Below are 17,624 nucleotides of genomic sequence, written 5' to 3' on the forward strand. Positions count from 1 at the left end.
TCTGTAGACACACGTTTCTGCATATCATCCGTCATCAGTACAGATAAAAACAAATTTAATTTGGGGTTACTGAGCAGGCTGCCACAATCTTTTCAGGTCTCACTACCTCTCACAGATGCACATGTGCATCTCTACAAGCTCGTCAGCTCAATGGCTCAAGGGATCCTTTTCAAACAGGTAGTGGTGGGGCACACTGCTTCACCTCCCAGCACTAATCTGCACCAACTTTGGTGGAACACTCCAGCAAAATACCAAGTAAGCGTGCACTGCAAACTGCATTTACCATAATGCAATGGGGCAAACTGTGCTGGGAGGTCAGCAGTGTGCTCCCACCCCTTCCTGTTTAAAAAGGTGTCTTTTATTCCTGACATTTTCTGGAATCTTCCCTCGGCTAATCCTTAATGTCTGTTTTCTAGCTAAAGGTTTACATGACCTTAGGATTTCATATTCCTGTAGATTCAAGTCTTGTTATCGGACATGGTCAGTGAGGACTTCACTTCCTGACTTTCCACTTGTACGAAGTCGGTTGCTTTTCTATACTCTTTCTGGAATATCCTTTAATGACACTTAAAAGAAAAGATACACAAAAAGCTTGGTATAAGCTAAGTGTTCTGCACCACATTAAATCACTCCCAGTTGGTGAACCGATATAAAAAAAAAACTCCGAGGCTAAGAGAGATAAAAGGAGATGGAGAAAAAATACAGTGAGCAGATTTCCTATCTAGTTGTATAGATGATAAATGTTGTGGCTATCAGAGTTAGAATGTACCTTCTGCTTACAAATTATCCTTGAGGTATAAGGTCTTTCATTTTCTATAGAGTGATAGTTTGGTTCATAGTTCTTAGGCAATACCGCTTTCCAAGTGTTGGCGCCAATGTTGGTGAAGGATTGTGATCTACATGGTCTACAATTTTGGTGATCAATACCAGAGTTATCAGTGTTGTGAAGGTTTGGGACATAGTAGGTGACTGAGGCAATTTTAAAAATTACCCTTGCTTTTAGAGACTGAGTAAAGGGCAGCTTTGGCATGGCCTTTATGGTTATCTGTCAGCTTTTACAGTATTGGATTTCTGGTTCCATGCTTTAATATGTTTGGCACTAAACCTCATCTTATTGAGATTTTCAGTAACTCTGTGATGTCTGATATCAAGGTATCCATATGCAAAAATTTTAATGGTAGGCTACCAGGATTGCTCACTAGGAAGGAAGTACTCAGAGATGACGATCATCTACAATATTAGAGGGGTTGCATGGTCATGGTGTTCTAGTTTGGCTGCCCTGGTCAATATGCAGTTATGATACAAAAAACCCTCACCTTCCAGATTAGTGTAACCACTACAAAGATCCTGACCAACCTATTACGGTGTAAGAAACATAGAGTAAAATGAAGGATATCAGCCCAGTGATTTTCAGGGGAACTAAAAAAGAAGAAAACAAGATCCTAAAGTTCACTCAAAGTATACTGAGCCAAAATTCCTCAGTGAATCACATAGAGAACTTAGTTATCTTGAAGAATGTATAAGAACCCCATCTTTGAAGATTTAGCCTCTTTCCTCAGAGCCTATATAGACTCAGCCAAAGATCCCCCCCCACCCCCCAAATTTGACATTGTTAAACTAGTAATGCAGCATCTCCTTACCATGGCATAGAATGTCAGAAACGTACCTAACCTTTCTGTGACAAAGTAAAGAATGTTGAACTTGAACTCTTTTTTCACTACAACCATCATCCCATGCTTAAAAGAAAATCTCCAACTTTTTGACTGGATTTGATTACAAGCTATCTGATAGAGACTTCTAGCCCCAGATTCCTTACCTTAGAATTATCCCCAGGCATCACACTGGGCCTGGACATTTTTTGTGAGCAATACCCCTGCGTGCCAGTAGGTGGTGTAGTTCGGCTTTGTGTGGTGTCGTCTGCACCGGAAGTTACGTGCATGGTGCCTATATAACTGCCAGCGCACTGATGTCAGTTCTTTTTTTTCCATGCCAGTCAGCACGGATGCATAAAGAGCTACCCTCATTCGTTTTCTGACTCTTATTTCATCTTTTTGTCAAAGCTTTTTTGAGACTTGTCTCCTGGTGTGGCAGGGAAGTCTACAAGAAAGGCTGAATTCAAGCCCTGCGTGCCCGTCAGTGACGGACACATACTTCGTCCCTCTCTGGTGCTTTGAACGCGACCTCGATGCCAAGACCTGCATCAGTTGTTGCGTCATGCACCCCAAGGCCTTGAGGAGCGGTCCCTCAAGCTCCTTGCCGCATGACATGCAACACCGTGACTGCCTCAATCCCGGTAGAGAGGAAGGACCTGGGATCGTTTGCGGAGCCATTGATCTAAGCCAAAGTCCTCCCATTCAGGTAAGTCCTGACCCGCTTGATCAGTAAGGCTGTTTTAACCTGCATTGTTGCTTGCGGATGATTTTAGCTGTCACCCAAACGTTCTACCTGTTTATTCAGGGCATTTTAAATCAAGGCAATTGAGAGTAGTTGAATGGGGGTTCTCTAGGGTCCTTACCTTTTGCTCTCTGCACGGCATTTTCTCCACCACCTCCAGCGTAATTACCGCACCTCTCCCTGGTCCACCACAGGTGTTCCCGTTTGTGTGGAGGGAGTTAGCGGCAACATTTTCCCTCTCTTCCGGGCAGGGGTGGAGTCACGGGGTCAGCAGTCTAGTTTAGCAGCGTGAATCTTTCTGGATTCTCTATGTTGTGCATTATTCCGCCATCTAGTAGTTGGGTCCGGAAATGTAGTCTTTCTTCTATTTTATTTTTGTGTGTGACCCAGGTGGGCGTCTTTCGTGACGTCGACGCGCTTCCTCCGGAAGCTCCCACCTTTGGTCGCCATCTTCAGATTATTTTTTCCGCCGTTGGGTCTGGATCGGTACCGGAGGGTTCCGGAGTTTTGGAAGAGGAATAATCCGAAAGAGAAGAAAATCGACGAAAATTAAAGTTTTCAGCAACACCAGACTACAGGTCAGGTAACCAGGACGACGAGGGAGAAGGTTTTTGACCGAGACCTCGATGTTCAACGGAGAATGCGCTCGCGCTCGAGACAAAACACCTTTCAAGTTTTGCACTAATTGCCACCGCAAATACGCCCAGAAGGACCAGCATCCAGTCTTCAACCTCTGCCTGCCGCTCGATCACAACAGCGAGGACTGCAACACGTCCTCGGCGTTCACACCCAAGATCCTCGGAGTAAGAGAGAGGCAGAGAAGGGCGAACCACACCACACCATGCAGAGGCCACCTCCATCGCTCCGAGACTTGGGCCTCTCCAGTGGAGATGAGGACAACATCGCCAAAGGACCAGAGGACTGCACGGTCGTCGAGGTCCAAAAGAAGACGTCGAAGGAGGTAAGGGAGTCGTCGACCTCCAGACACTTGAGTGACACTCGAAAGGGTGAAGCTAAAGCCCCAAGCGACACTCGTAGGAGTGAAGCAAAGTCCTCGAAGGGAGCATTGCCGCCGGAACACTCTGCGAAAGCAACAGCAACCAAGCCGGCGGATCCTTCGAAAAGGACTCTCAGACGGCGAAAGGCCACAAAAAATCTAGGTCGTCGAAGGATGCCCTCGAAAAGGACACCTCGGCGCCGAGAAAAGAAGGGCCAACAACTACTTCATCGTCAGCGAAGCACTCTAACTCTGGACGCCGAACAGGCCGGCGAGATGGAAAGGAAGAAGAGGAGGCTCGAGGCCGAAATGGCAAGTATCCTGCAGCGGAAAAGGGACTTCGACGAAAGGATGAGCCAATACACCATCCCGACAAAACCCGCGCTCTAAATCGAAAGAGAGGATGAGGATTCCGAACCTCCGAAAACGCCTGAACCGGTCGAGGAACAGGAGGAAGAAGCCCTGTACTATTTTGAGGGAGGGGACAACAAGGATCAGTGGACCTACCGGGACTTGACGTCCGCGGAGGCACAAGACTTTGAGTGGCAAGATCTCGACACCAAATCGCCGGAAGAAGGGGTAGACGCATACCCTTCGAGGCCTTCACCGCCAGACGACATAGGGATTTACAATATGGTCGTCCAAAAGGCTGCACAGACATATGGGGTAAAATTGAAGGAGGAGAAGCCCAAGGCATGTTTTCTCCTGGAAACTCTACTGCCTCAACAAACTAGGAGCCAGTTCCTGCCCATGCTCCCTAGTGTGCTGGACCAAGGAAGGGAGGCCTTTAAAGAACCAGCAGTATGTAAAGCAGTGACTCCAAGAATGGAGAAAAAGTATAAGCATTCCTCAAAGGACCCTGCATACATCCAGGGATCAGTGCCAGCCGATTCCATAATTACAGCAACGGCTAGGAAAAGGGACAATGTACCCACAAATGCCGGACCACCTCCAGACAAGGAGAGTAGAAGGATGGAACTCACTGGGATGAAGGTGAAGCGAAATGCGGCAATCCAATGGCGCATCGCAAACTCCCAACGCCCTGATCAACAGGCCCGCATACCAGAACTGGGAGGAAGTGGGGCAACTCCTAAAGCATCTACCAGACCAGTACCAACAAAGAGCGGCTCACCTGGTAGAAGAGGGCAAAAGCATGGCGAATACATGTTTAAAATCGGCCTTGGATGCAGTGGAGACATCCAGCAGACAAATGATGATCAGAGTGACTGAGAGAAGACACGCTTGGCTTAGAATTTCAGGATTCAAGCCAGAGGTGCAAAACAACATCCAGAACACACCCTTTAACGGAGAGCAACTGTTTGGCACACCAGTTGACAACAAGTTAACACAGCTCAAAAAGACAGCGAGACAGCCAGGTCCATGGGAACGCTGCAGTTGAGAGGGATGAGAAGGGGTACACCCGCAAGTAGGCCAGGTGGTAGGGGAGGAAACGTGCCTACTACTTCGCACCAAACGTTCCAACAAGGCTATCAAGGGAACAACCAAGGCCAGCAGCAGCAGGGACAGCAGCAGCAGAACTGGCATTACCAGCCCCGGGGCCAGTCCTTTTGAGGGCACGCCAACGGACAAGGACAGACACGAAGAGGAGGCCAACAGCCTTCCTCCAAGTGACTTCACCATGAAGCAAACACCCACCCTAGCAACACCTCAGGGTGGGGCACAAAGTCATAGAGCAAAATAGAAACCTGACATTCCACAAAAAAAAGTCCCTCAAACACACAACACCAGTAGGAGGTAGGATAAAGGACTTCCTCCAGGAGTGGAGGAAGGTCACTACAGACAAATGGATACTAAACATCATACAATACGGATACTGCATAGAGCTAGAAAAACAGCCTACAAACAGAAAACCAAGAAACACAGGAACTGCTCAGCAAGGAGGCGATAGCGGTAGTACCGCACAACCAAAGGAACAAGGGGGTTTACTCCACTTATTTCCTCGTGCCAAAGGTGGACGAAACACTAAGACCTATCCTAGATCTAAGATTCTTGAACAAAGACACAAAGATTCAAAATGACTTCCCTACAAGAGGTAATACCACAAAGGGGATTACATGGCAACTATAGATTTAAAGGACATGTACTTACACATCACCATCAACCACAAGCACAAATGTCTACTAAGGTTTGTGATCAACCAAACTCACTACCAGTTCACAGTACTGGCATTCGGTCTAAAATCCGCACCAAGGGTGTTCATAAAATGCCTAGCAGCAGTGGCAGCGCACCTACGAAGGCAAGGTATACACGTAAATCCCTACCTCGACGACTGGCTCCTAAAGGCAAGTTCTTACAGCCAACAACACATCCAGCAGGTCGTACAAACACCGAGCCAACTGGGCTTCTCAATTCATTGGGAAAAATCGTCAACCGAGCCGGAGCAGATCAAAATATTCTTAGGGGCCGAGATTAGCACCATACAGGCCAAAGTGTTCCCCAGCAGGAAGAGAACATTGGCGATACTGAAAGAAACACGTCTGTACTGCAAGGGGCAAGTTCGGACAGTGAGGAAGGTGAGCAAGCTAATAGGAATGATGGCGTCATGCATCCACCTGGTCCCACATATTCGACTACATATTAGACCATTCCAGGAATGGATACAGCAGCAATGGTTACAGGCAACTGGGAGTTGGGAAGATCTAGTGGTTGTCTCACACGCAGTGCATCAGGAAAGGGCGTGGTGCAACAAGGAAAACATATCACAGGGGAAACCACTCACACAATCAACTCCGTCAGTGACCATCACAACGGACACCTCTCAGCAGGGGTGGGGCACACACATGTACTAACTCAAGGTGAGGGGCCTATGGTCACAGCAAGATGCGGTCAGACACCTCAACTACCTAGAACTAAAGACAGTGTTCCTAGCCTTAAAAGCATTTCAGAAGCAGCTGTACGGAAACAGGGTGTTGATCCAAACAGACAACACAACTACCATGTTCTACATCAACAAGCAGGGTGGAACACAATCAGTAGCACTATCGGGGCTAGCACAGGAAATATGGACATGGGCCATTCCACTAAGGATAGACCTACTAGCAATACATCTCCCAGGGAAGGACAATGTGGAAGCAGACAGACTCAGCAGACAAACGTCAGCATCCCACGAATGGGAGCTCAACCAACAGGAAATAGAGAAACTATTCCAGAAATGGGGTACACCGTAAATAGACCTGTTTGCAACACATCAAAATGCCAACACTTCGCATCCAGACAACCAGCCCATCGGTCCCATGGGAATGCGCTATGGATAAGTTGGTCAAAGACATTTGCATACGCTTTTCCCCTGATACCACTGATACACAGGGTACTCGGCAAATGCAGGATCAGCAACATGACGCTAATACTAATAGTACCTCAGTGGGCCAGACAGTCCTGGTCCTCACAGATAGTAGAAATGGCGCAGGCACCAGCACACAGATTCCCAAAGAGAAGGGACCTGTTAACGATGCAGGACGGAAGGATGCTACACCCCGAGACAGAGAACCTCAGCCTAGCAGCATGGCTCCTGAAGACCTAGAATTTTCACACCTCAATCTACCAGCAAGCACAATAGCAGTGCTCAGGGAGGCAAGGAGACCTACCACAAGGAAGTGCTACGTAGCAAAGTGGAGAAGATTCTCTGAATAGTGCATTAGGGAGAAACTGCAAAGGAAAATTACAAGAGAATCAACAGTGCTAAAATACTTAACGCATCTACTACAAAATAAACTAAGCTACACATCCCTAAGGGTGCACTTAGCGGCGATAGTGTCTTACCCAAGAGGAGAGACGGGGAAAAGCTTCTTCACCTCCCAAGTAGTTAAAAGATTTGTAGAGGGGGCAAAGAGAATCACACCTCCAAACAGAATGCAGGTACCAGCATGGAACCTCAACGTAGTGCTAACTCAATTGATGAAAGCACCATTTGAGCCTATTCACAAAGCTACACTGCACATGCTCACGCTAAAAACAGCCTTCTTAGTAGCTATCACATTGCTACGAAGAGTGAGTAAATTGCAAGCGCTAACACTTCAAGAGCCTTACCTACAGATACACAATGATAGGATTGTAATGAGAATGGACCCACATTTCATGCCAAAGTTGGTGTCACGGTTCCACATCAATCCGACAATCCAAAGACCACGTTTTTTCCCAAAACCAACTACAAGCTCCGAAAGGGCGCTACACACACTAGACGCCAGGGGGGGCGGGAATGCCCTATATAGAGAGGACAAAGGAGTATAGAAAGACAAAGCAGTTCTTTGTATCCTTTGCCAGCAGTTTTTTGGAACGACCAGTTACCAAAAATACCATTGCGTGGTGGATTGCACAGACTATACAACTCTGCCACAAACAAGCAGGACAACAGTTACAAGGAGCAGCTCATGCTCACTCAACAAGGAAGAAAGGAGCAACAATTGCGTTTCTAGCAAACACGCCTATTCAAGACATTTGCCAAGCCGCAACATGGTCTTCAGTGCACACGTTCACTAAGCACTACTGTGTAGATATTCAAATGAACAAGGAAGCGCAAGTGGGACAGAAAGTCTTACAACACATATTCAGTGACCAGAGCTCATCTTCCACCCAGCCACCACAATAACAACAAACCGCTACAAAGTCTATGCACCGCATAGTGAATCCAGAAAGATTCATGCTGCAAAACGTATAGTTTCTTATCGGTCACTGTCAGGCGCGCAACACCCATTGGGCTCACCGGGCTTCAGACGCCCCCCCCCCCCCCCCCCCCCCCCCGTCATGTGTGTCAGCCCGGCTGAGACAGCCTCGTGGGCTGGCGTCCCTCTAATTGCAGCCGGACCCGAGTACTTCACAGGTCTTTAAAAGACCATTTACTCGTTAATGAGGCCTTTGTTGTGTTTTCACCCCTTCTTACAGCCACTCTGCCTATGGCTGGAAGACTTAGCCCCCCCCCCCCAAATCTCTTTCAGCCCCCCCCCCCCCCCCCCCCTGAAATTTGTCTCTAGTTGCCCGCCTGGTCACTGTAGTTTTGCAGCTTGAACACTTTCTGGATTCACTAGCGATCCCTCCCTCCTCCGCCAGAAGGATGAAACAGGAGGAAAAGGATTAAAACAGGATTAAGACTTTAAAGGTTGAAAGAAGAGAAAGAGTAACTCAAGACAAGAAAAAAAGAATCCGAAGATGGCGGCCAAAGGTGGAAGCACGTCGACAGCACGAAGGACACCAAATGGTGGTATGTTGAAGCCCACCTGGGCCACAAAAAAAATAAGAAAAAAGAGGAGAAAGACTACAATTCCGGACCCAACCACTAAATGGTGGAATAATGCACAGCACAGTGAATCCAGAAAGTCTTCAAGCTGCAAAACTACACGACAGATCAGAAACTATACGTTGCTACCCGTGCCTACTTAAACCTATGCCTGTCCCGACGTGCAGCGGACGCACACAGCGGGCGCGCCAAAGGCAAGCCCGTCTGCACCCGTCCGCACCATCCGTCGCCAGGAGGCCCTGCTCCTTCCAAACCAGGGGTTAGCCTGCGACAGAAATTTTCTTACACAAGCATAGAGCTTCTTGTGCTAAGATGGGCAAGCCCTTCCAAATGTTTCTCCATGACCCTCACAGAGATAAAGGGACCCTTTGCATGTAGGAACTGCCAATTCCATAGCCTAGAATTGAGGCAGAAACAATTGGGCTCTCTGCTACCGGCTTCTGATGAGTCACTCTAACTCGGACCCAAACTATTTCCTCCCCCCCCCCCCCCCCCCCCCCCCAACCCCTCTATTAGTTGGCACTGCCTTATGGCAAATGTTAGATCAGTGCCAAGCATGCTGTTAAAATCTGGGACTTGCTTTCTTCATGGCACACCGATCTAGGTTTCCTAACAGAAACCTGGCTCAAACCGAGTTCCATCCCCCGCTATTACGGTGGCAATCCCAGATGGCTACCGTATCCAAAGACTTGATAGGCAGTCCAAGGTCGGCGGAGGTATAGCCCTTGTTCATAAAGACTCTAGTAATGTGTCCATACTTGAACAGTCTAGTGACAATAAAATTTAAATCCTTATTTTTAGAATTGATTTTCAATCCCATTGCTGTTTGAAAGGTGCACTCGTATACCGGCCCCCAGGCCCCCTTCAGGATTTCTCGCCACAACTTATGGAACCAAATGCCCCTCACATTATCTCCCCTAAACACTTCTTACTTCTAGGAGACTTCAATATACACAGCGAGATTACCACCAATGCGGATACCGTGATGCTTTTGGCGGACTTAGCTGCCTTAGGACGAGAGAAGATCAATGTAGGGCCCACACATCTTTCGGGTCATACTTTGGATCTAATTCTGACCAACTCTCCTAAAATCGGTTGTGAGGCCCCCTGCCCTCGTACATGTTCTGATCATTCTCTACTTAGTTTTCATATAAAAGGTTCTAAGGCCACTCCTGCTTCCACCAAAACCTCATGTAGCCATTGAAGACCATGGCATAAAATCATTCCAGATCTCTTTGCAGAATCTTTCCCGGCCAATGTCAAGCTGGCATAAGGAAACATCGAGGATTGTTTGGCTACTTACAACACCATAGTAGGAGCAACTTTAGATCAATTGGCCCCTTTAAAAATCATACTCCAATTTGACCAGACGCATGCATGCAACATAGTTCTCACCAGATCTAAGGAAGGTAAAAAGCCTTTGTAAAAAGCTGGAAAGACACTGGCGTCTCTCCCATGATGCAAATGACAAAAATAGGTACAAGATCTCTCTAGCCCAATATCGTAAGAACCTAAAGAATGTGCGTAAAGCACACATTCAGTCGCAATTTAATCATGCGGGCAATTCCTCTCTATCGCATCCTCAACTCCTTCACAAATCCTAAAGCATGTCACAATGAAGTAACCCCATCACAAGAACTCTGTGATAAGATGATAGCCCATCACTTTTCTCAGAAAATTGAGATTATTTATGATAAAATCATTAAAGAGAGCGACCTGCTGATTGATACTTCTATCCACCATCCCTTACTTTCACCTAATGCGCATTCTCTTACATCTGATACTGTGGAGTTTTTAATGGAAACAATCAAGTCAGGCTCCCCTCAGGACATTCTTCCCGCTAAAGTATCCTCATTACTGAACAAACCGTTGTCCTCGGCCATCTGCGCAATCTTCAATCTCTCTTTGAGCAAGAGCCATTTACCATCTGAATGGAAGGCTGCCCAAATAATCCCTATTCAGAAGAAACCCAAAGCCTCAGGGTGATTACCGACCCATCTCTTAGTTACCATATTTGTGTAAACTCCTGGAAAAACACAATAATAAACACCTCTCTGAGTACATTGAAGTACCGGGTAGCCTTGACCCCTCCTAGTCTAGGTTTCAGGCTAGGTTGAGCACGGAGACAGCACTGATTGCTGTTACTGACAACTTGAGACATTCCCTGGACAACGGACAAGCAGCACTATTGGTGCTGCTGGATTTGTCAGCGGCATTTGACACAATATCCCATTCCATTCTGCTCAACAGACTGAGGGAGATCTGAATCCACAGCTTAGCCTTTCAGTGGTTATCATGTTTTCTAACTCACTGCACCCAAACCATCAACCTCTGCGCCTTTAAATCTCGAACCTCGGAGTTGACCAAAGGAGTACCACAGGGATCTTGTCTTAGTCCCACATTGTTTAACATTTACATGGCTCCTCATACACTGATGACACCCAGCTTTTAATGGCTTTTGACAAACTCTCCCAACATCCAGTTGACCTTTTCAGAAGCCATGACAGCCATTGCTGCTTGGATGAGGAACAACTTCCTGCAGTTAAGTGCAGGGAAAACGGAGATTATGCTATTCGGAGATGCTCCTCTGATCTGGTCTCAAGAATGGTGGCCCACCGAACTTTATAATTTATAAACTAAACTTATAAGTTATAAACTAAGAAAAAGAAGAGCAAGAAGTTGAAAACCTTTTTGGCTCCAGCCCGTCTGTCAGTCATCCTTCGAAACGAGGGAGCATTGACACTCGAGGCCTGCCTCCACAGTTGTCTACGCCTGGGCCATCTCTGCGCCTCCCTGAATTTCCAGGAGCCAGAGCGACCTCTGCTCAGCTTTGTGAATTTTATGAGGTCATGCACCTCATATTTGGGTGGCCTGTCCCTGCTGAAGCGTCTTTGTGCCCCATGAGTTAGGGAGGGGACCCTAAAGGTCCTCTGCCGGTGAGTTCGCCCTTGGCTGCCGTCTGTACCCTTGGATCCACAGACTGATGCCAACCGGAACCAGTCGAGCCGCCTCGTCCTTTCCCGGCTCCAACCCCACTGCCAGTGCTCCTGGAGCTGGATGGGCAATTTCTGATGCCGACTAGAGCCGTGCCACCCAGGTGGGAGCCTGAATCCTATTCCTATGGGCCAGGACACAGGGAAGAGTGGGATGAACCATTGGACCCTTATGACTACCAGCCTCTAGGCCCCAATGAGGATACCTGGTGTGAGGATATGGTAGACACCAGTGGACTGAACACCTTCCCAGATACTGGCTTGGTCTCTCCTCCTACTGTAGCTACGGAGGAGGTAGCCTCATTTGCTATGGTGGTGAGGAGGGCAGCCGAGGTCCTGGACCTTCAGCTGCCCTCAGTGCCTGTCAAGACAAGCGTCTTAACAGAGGTGCTTCGACCAGGAGTCACACCATCTGAACCGCATCTCCTGTTTAACAAAGCCCTCACAGATGTCCTGCTCTAGCCATGCTCCAAGCCCTGCACAGGGGCTCCTGTGAAAAGGACAGTTGCCCGCCCCCATCACCCTGCCCCAAGGTACCCCAATTTCCTCACACAGCACCCCACCCCAGAGAGTTTGGTGATCCAAGCCTTCACTTCCCGAGTAAATCCTGGCGCATTCTCTTCCACCCAACTGGATAAGGAATCCAAAAGGCTGGACACCTTGGTCAAGAAAATGTTTTCTTCCGCCAGCCTGGCACTGGTGTCCGTGAACACCGCGTGCCTTTTAGGCCATTACTCTCATTCACTCTGGTTTGGTTGCACAGGTTCTGAGGAGGCCCGGGCCATTCCCTCCCAAGCTATTGCTGACCCAGTAGGTTAGCCAGCCAAATGACTTGACAGTCCACCACTCGACTCTCCTGGCAGCTGCAGCCTCCAAACCTCTTTAGTTTGCCCTCCGACCATCATGGGCACACTGTGGGAGGCAGTATACGTCATCACCTGCATCATTGGAAGTTGATAACATCTGACTGCTGGGTTCTCCAAATTGTTCTGCGGGGCTACTTCCTCCTGTTGCAGGGATTCATGCACAGAACTATGCGCAGCAAACCAGGACCTCAGTGAATTGCGTTGTACCAAAAACTCACCTCAGTACCTAGAACCCCTATCCGACTAGCATCAGTGTCTAATTCGTTCTCCGTACCATCTCGAAGCTACCAATGATTAGACAACCCAGAACAAGCGACTTCGAGTACTCTCAGGAATGGTGGGATTAGGAAACACCTGTTTGTTATTATTCTCATATCAGTCCACAACAAGAGTAATCAAAGACACAGTAAAGTTAAAAAATATTTATTTTTAACCACGTGCCCTAAGATGCTGTACTTTGGCTAACATAATCAGACAAATGATTAAAAATATAACCATCAGCATTGTTACAATACCATTGAAAATGAAGGGAGAAGTCATATTACAAATGATAGTGGAATACAACCACCCTCCCTTCGCTAGTAAGCTAGTATTATTAAACTAATAGAAGGTCTCTAGGTTTGAATGGGGAACCCCATAGCGTAAATATCAGCTTAAATGAATCACATCACAGGATCAACTCTGCTCTGTGTCTGGAAAAGGTCTTCTCCAAAGTGTCTGAATCATGCATGTAAACTGCAATATTAAAGGCACTTGAGTTTCAGATATTTGCAGCTGTGTGCGTGTTATGGCTAGAGCGTGGGCCGATCAACATGAATTCAAAAGCATACATTATTTGGCCCTGACTGCTTCTGCACACAGTGTTCAGACCAAGGTCGTGGTGCATGTCTAGGGATGTGAACAACAGACCATTCTCATCTGAAGGAAAAGCAAGCAAGCATTTTTCTTATAATAACAGCTACCTGCAGTGTTGTGTGCAAAAGTGGCAAGATGGCGTTTTAAATCTAAGACGCTTATGCTAACATAGCAATGTGTGTACCTGGAACTCCGTCTCCACTACATCCTCCCTTAATCGGACCGCGAACAAATGGGGATACAAATTAGGAACGCAGAGTTCAAGTTCGACAGAGACCGAAACAAGTGCATGTATTGTTCATCCATATATTTGGTAGTTAAAGTTCGAAAAACCAGCTTGAAAAGTGAAAAAGAAAGAAAAAAATATGTAACATCTCGCAAAGGCTCGGCAAGTCCTGGATGTGGAGGAAAAAAAATAAAAATGGAACAAACTCAAAAATTTGGTAGTTTGACTAATGGGAGATGGACAACTTCCAAGTTAATACAACTTGCGTGTTCTTCAAGATAACTTCTCGCAAAGAAGTCATACGCTGCCGTATAGATATCCCAATTCCCTAGGACTCCATGTGCCGCTCCACAGGCCATAATCCCGATACCAGAACAGTCCAACTCATGAGCCACTAAGGGACTCATCAGTCGATCATAATCCGGGGCAGGAGACACCGAGTTCGACAGGCACAAATCAGAGCCCATTCAAAAGGACAATCTAGACAATGAAAAACAGGTTGCACGCAAGTAAAGTAGGAAAACCGGAAGGACAATCCATAGGCTATGCTTAAAGTGACCAGTGGTAATGTTCCATAATATTCAAGCATCCGGTTACGAAGACGGAGCAGCCGGGGCAGGCTGTCGCGTGACACATAGTGTGCAGCCATTGCGCAGCAAGCAGACCAACAGGAGCACACCAGCCGTGAGGGCGAGAATCAATGGGAGCCCGCCGAAGATGCCGGAAAAAATAGAATGAAAAAATGCCGGTATCACACCAAAAATTGTCTGGAAGGAGGTCACGAGGCTGGAGCCCACAACTTTGAAAAAATGCACCAAGCCAGTTGTTGACGAGGCATTGAATATAGTATGAACCAGAGCACCGAAATGAAGGGGGAGATCTGTATTTAAAAGCGCATGCATCTCGGTGCGGGTGTTCGCTACGTGACGGACAAATGTTTCACGGGAGGAACTCAGTGCGACATCTTTCTGAGACAATAGAGCCCTTATTCTGCTCATCTTGTTGAACTCTGCTTTCAAGGTTGGGATGGAAGGCCAGATGGATACATCCAGTCTCCCATGCGGGGGCGGGAAAAGGACATTTTTACAGCAGACTACTCGTTGTGAGACGGTTACAATGTAGGGAATTCCCACTAGCATCCCGCAGCAAGCCTCATTATTCAAAAGCAAATAACTACCGTTAGCTAATAATGTAAAAGTGGGCACAATTGCTGGCACAGGATTCCCCTTTAGAACGCATGCTAAATTCGGTGCCTGAACGTTGCATACGCCATGCAATTGGATGTGCCTACAGACTACTGAGTGATCAGGCGTGGAAGTGCATTCCTCTCCTTTGAAATAAACTTCTTAACCCTCTCTCATGCATCTGTATGTAAATGGGAGTGACCAAACTTCATGCAGGAAAGCAGTACCCAATGGTTCATATCTGCCTAGGGCATAATGTATATCCACAACAGATGAAACAATATTATCTAATGTGTAAATCCTGGAAGAAAGGGTGTTAATGCTATTATCGATGACAGCTAGCACTTTTTCCAAATTTGCTTGATCAATAGCTCTTAATCTGGAAGCAGCCTCAATTTGAGATAATTTCCAAACTTCGTTATAAATAGCATACACCCATCTTTTGGACCTGCTACCCACAGGACCCTTAAAGTCATTCAAATCTATTTTGTCATGTAATTTTGATAAATTAAGTTTAACAGATGCCAAGGTGGAATGTTGCAGCCAGTTCTGACATAACTTCCCCACAGAATATGTAGTAACCGAATGGGAAGTTTCAAAGCGGGGGTCCACTCTAACCTGTGTATATCCAGGGTATAGACCCAGAAAACGTTGACAGGAATCTGAGCTCTTCTGCCATATTAACCATCCTTCAGGATCTAATTCGGAAATGTTGAAGGACGTATTAGTAATATATGACTGCAACGCATCAAGGGACAAATCTGTGTGATTATTCCATTGTGGATAAGCACCCAGATCAGGAATAGAGGGGGAATTAATCTTTTTAGAAGTAGCCAATCGAAAGCAGGTGGTTTGAAAAATGGTAGAATTCAAAAATAACATGTGGTTTGGGATAAGGCAAGCACGATGCAGAGCCTCTGTTCCTTGTACCTGCCATGTTTTAGAACCCCAAACAGATTTAAGATCAATGGTATCTTTCCACAGCTCATAGCCCCAATAGCCAATTCATCCATAAAGGACTTGGAATACAATAATTTAGTGTGGGTCAGTCTAACTGACTCCGCCGCCACTTTAAAATAAAAGGCTTCAGGTTCAGAAACGCTGAAATCAGTAAAATATGTAAATTTGTTCACTAGAGTTTTGGAGCTGCCTTCAATTGGTGCCGGACAATGTGCCCATTGCGTATAATTAACAACATTTCTAAATGTATTTGCTTATGTAGTAAATGATTGCCATAGTGTTGGTAGCAAAATAACTCCCCCTAATTAGCTGTGTCTAAATACAAATCTTCAGCATCTTCAGTGTCTAAATACAAATCTTCAGCATCAAAAGCAGCATAATATTTCAAATCAGAAAAGAGTGCCTCTATGGCCTGGACGTCCCAATCATCAGAGCGGATGTTTTGTTTCACAACATCCCCCATAGAAACACGAAGTACATTGTTGACATTAATCACCTCTGTGGGACCATGAATTTGAAATTTAACAGCATCCCACACAATCCCACCCAACACCGGCCAGGCAGTAATATTCACAAAAGTCTGGTCCCTTTTCATGATGTGCGATGAGGAGTGGGGGGCCAAAGTTCCATCAATTAATCTAATTGCAGATCTTTCGGTGAGATAGTGTCCATTTACAAGACGAAAAAATACCACCACAAACCCAATGGACATAAACAAAAAAATACTTATGAGCAACAGCCAAATGTAAGGCCAGGGGGGAATTAAAAAATGTCTTTTAAACCAAGCAGCAAAAATAGAAACTTTTGATGGGGTATTGGAAGTCATAGAGTTAGTGTCAAATGAAAAACGTTACTGGTCAACTGCAGTTGATTGTAAACCAGGCAATGACACATCTGTGGGATAAGTATACTCAGTATCTTCAGGTGGACCACCAGCCGGTGGTGGCAACAAAGGATTAGTAACTGTATGCATCTCGATGTCAATGTCAGGCCTGGTGGTAGACGCTGGAGCCAAAACAGAATTTCTCAGCATCGCTGGACAAGAGACCGCTGGAGTCATACTAAGAAGAATCGGCCATTCGCTGTAGATTGACATTGTCAATGGAGATGTACCTGTTATCCTTGCGACCAGGAAGAGGAGGTAAAATGATTGTTGTTGTACCCTGCACGCCAAGCACTGGTACTGGAGCACGATAAGAGGGGCCGAACTCCTTCTTTTTCTCCATCTTCTCACGGACCAGGTCACCAACTCGAGGTAGCCAGCAGACTACCGGAATCTGAAGCACAGCATCAGTCGTGGAGGGCAAGTGTTCCTTTGGAAGACTGTCTCTGGTCTCTTGTAGATTCTGTAATACAGCACAGTGATCATCTACGTCAAAGGGTGCGGCCGACGCTGCCATGTCTAGACCATCAAGGTCCGGAACAGACATCTTTATGCCAAAGAGCATTTCGTATGGGGTCCGCCCACCCAGAGACATTCTAGGGAGATTATTAAGTGCACGTTGAACGTTATACAGATGGGCCAACCAGTTCCTGCCAGTGCCTATAACCCTAGCTGTCAGGGATTGCTTTAAGTCACGGTTCATTAGTTCCACAACACTATTGCCCGCAGGCCGGTATGGAGACGAAAATTTGACTTGGACCCCCAAAGATCTCATGGCTCCTTTGTACGCCTTAGAGGCGAACTCAGGACCTTGGTCAGAATGAAGGGTACCACATGCGAAAATTCCCACAAAGACACGCAAATCCCTGATGACAGTTCGAGCATCAGCACTCCGTTGCGGCCATACACAAAGAAAACGTGTGCACGAATCCACTGCAACTAAGATGTATTTATACGCAGTATCATAGGCGAAAGGACCGCAGTGATCTAAATAAACACACCCAAGTGGTTTATT

Source organism: Triturus cristatus, chromosome 1_2, assembly GCF_964204655.1.
Source record: "Triturus cristatus chromosome 1_2, aTriCri1.1, whole genome shotgun sequence".
Taxonomy (NCBI): Eukaryota; Metazoa; Chordata; class Amphibia; order Caudata; family Salamandridae; genus Triturus; species Triturus cristatus.